At 44.2% G+C, this 1,960-nt stretch overlaps 1 protein-coding gene across 2 annotated transcripts in view; it reads right to left on the reverse strand.

Moving 5' to 3' along the window:
* TEX30 (testis expressed 30) overlaps positions 1-590 on the reverse strand; it is a 7,862-nt gene extending 7,272 nt beyond the window's left edge. The window contains exon 1 of one of the 2 annotated variants that reach the window (XM_004384171.2): positions 452-590. The gene's annotated coding sequence lies outside the window, so the exon portion shown is untranslated. Of the gene's footprint in view, positions 1-300; positions 357-451 lie in introns of those variants that run through there. The other variant, XM_023738537.1, reaches the window with a different exon arrangement.
* Between the last annotated feature and the right edge of the window lie 1,370 nt (positions 591-1,960).

Consider the following 1,960-nt stretch of genomic DNA (forward strand, 5'->3'; position numbering starts at 1 on the left):
AAACGGTAAAAGGCAAATTTCAAAATGATGTCTCACAGTAGTTTGTGATTAAATGGCACTTGCGAATCCCATTTATTCACGCTTCCATTCAGGAAACAAGTGCGTGGGTGCCGGGGCTGGGCTGTGGGTCGTTCCGGAGGGGCCCGAGATCGCCCCTCTAAAAGCCAGGAGGCTGCTTCGATCCAGTCAGCGGGTAAGTCGATAATGGGATGAATGGTGAACCCGTTCGGCTCTCCGAGTCCAAACTCCTCCCCACACTCCGCCCTAATTCGCAAAGAAGACCATGGCCACCAAACTTACACAAAACGCCTCACGGATCCGGACCAACAGCCCCTGAGGGGCGAGGAACGCCAGCCAGAAACACCTCAAGGCGGAGCCGGCAGGCGCGCCACGACTCCCTCAGGAAGCCATTCCCCAGCCGGGCTGTCCCAACCGCCACCGCCGCACTTACCAGGGGAGGGAAAAGTGGCCGGGTGCACCTAACCGCCCTCACTCCCTTCAGGGAGCAAACTACCAAGCTCGAAGCGACCGCCTCGCCACACCGGCCAGCGCGTTCCGCTACAACGCAAGCGCGGCCGCACTCCGCCCCCAAGGCGCGCGAACGGGGCCGCGGGGCATGCTGGGAATGGGAGTTTTCTAATCCGCCTTTGCTTGGCGCGCCAGAGTTAGAGTTCCCGCCAATTCTCCTGGGACGGTTCTTCGTGTCGGGGCCGAGCGCAAGAAAAGGGAGCTAGGATGGACCGCCTCTTCTCATCAATACTTGGATGACAGGGATAGATTATGAGTTCCATTCTGTCAGCAATCACTTTTCATTTATTATTACCACAAAAGGCAATGCTCATTAGAGGAATTCCTACTATGCTAATGCTTCACGTGAGGTCCAGGGAATACACGAACCATTTGTGGCAGTGCCACTGTGACGGATTGACATGACATCATTCTCAGGGTGAAGAAGAGCTGTACAATGAGAAACACACGTTCCAAAAACTTCTGGAGTTGCTGTTTTTGTCTGTAACTCCTAATGCTTTATCAGATCCACAGTGAAGGAAATAATTATTTGGCTACTTGAGCTACTGACGTTTATACTACAAATATAATTCAGACAGCCTCTTTGCATTTACAGATATTATGTTTTGCCTTTTGTCTGTTTATGCATCACTATTCTGGTATTGTTCTATTGTTTTCTATCCCATCACCAATATGAAGCAGTCTTAAATACTACAACCTTCTTCAAGAGTGACTATTCTTGATACTTTACTGGCTCATAATTTTTTTAGAAAAGTTTGTAGTTTCACGAAAAGCGGTGGGGGGGTGGGGAGTTTGATGGAGATTACATTGAATCTGTAAATCTCATTAGAACTGATATCTTTATAATATTGATCTTGCCAATCCATGAACATGTAATCTTTCACAATTAGGTTTTCTTTAATCTCTCTCAAAAAAACTTTTCACAATTTTCTCTGTAAAGATCTTGTCCATTTGTGTTAGACTTAATTCTTCAAATAAGTATATCAGTTTTTGAAGCTATTGTAAATGATACCTTAAACATTTTCTGTTAATTCTGTATATTGAATATTGTATATAATTGCTATATATCTGTATATTAAAATTCAATTGAATTTTATATGCTGATTTTATAACTAGCAATCTTGCTAAATTTTCCTGTTAATTCTAATAATTTATCTATAGATTTGGATTTTCTGTGTTTCTAGTTGCTGTCGATTCTGACTCATGGTGACCCCATATGTTTTGGAGTAGAACTGTGCTCCACAGGGTTTTCAATGGCTGATTTTTTGGAAGTAGACTGCCAGGCCTTTCTTCTGAAGAGCCTCTGGGTGGATTTGAACTACCAACCTTCCGGTTAGTAACTGAGCAGATTTTCTGCAGACTGAACCATATTATTTTTCAATTTTTATACTTTTTCTTTCTTTCTCTAGACTTACTTCTAGCTTAGACCTCC

Source organism: Trichechus manatus, unplaced genomic scaffold, assembly GCF_000243295.1.
Source record: "Trichechus manatus latirostris isolate Lorelei unplaced genomic scaffold, TriManLat1.0 scaffold00118, whole genome shotgun sequence".
Taxonomy (NCBI): Eukaryota; Metazoa; Chordata; class Mammalia; order Sirenia; family Trichechidae; genus Trichechus; species Trichechus manatus.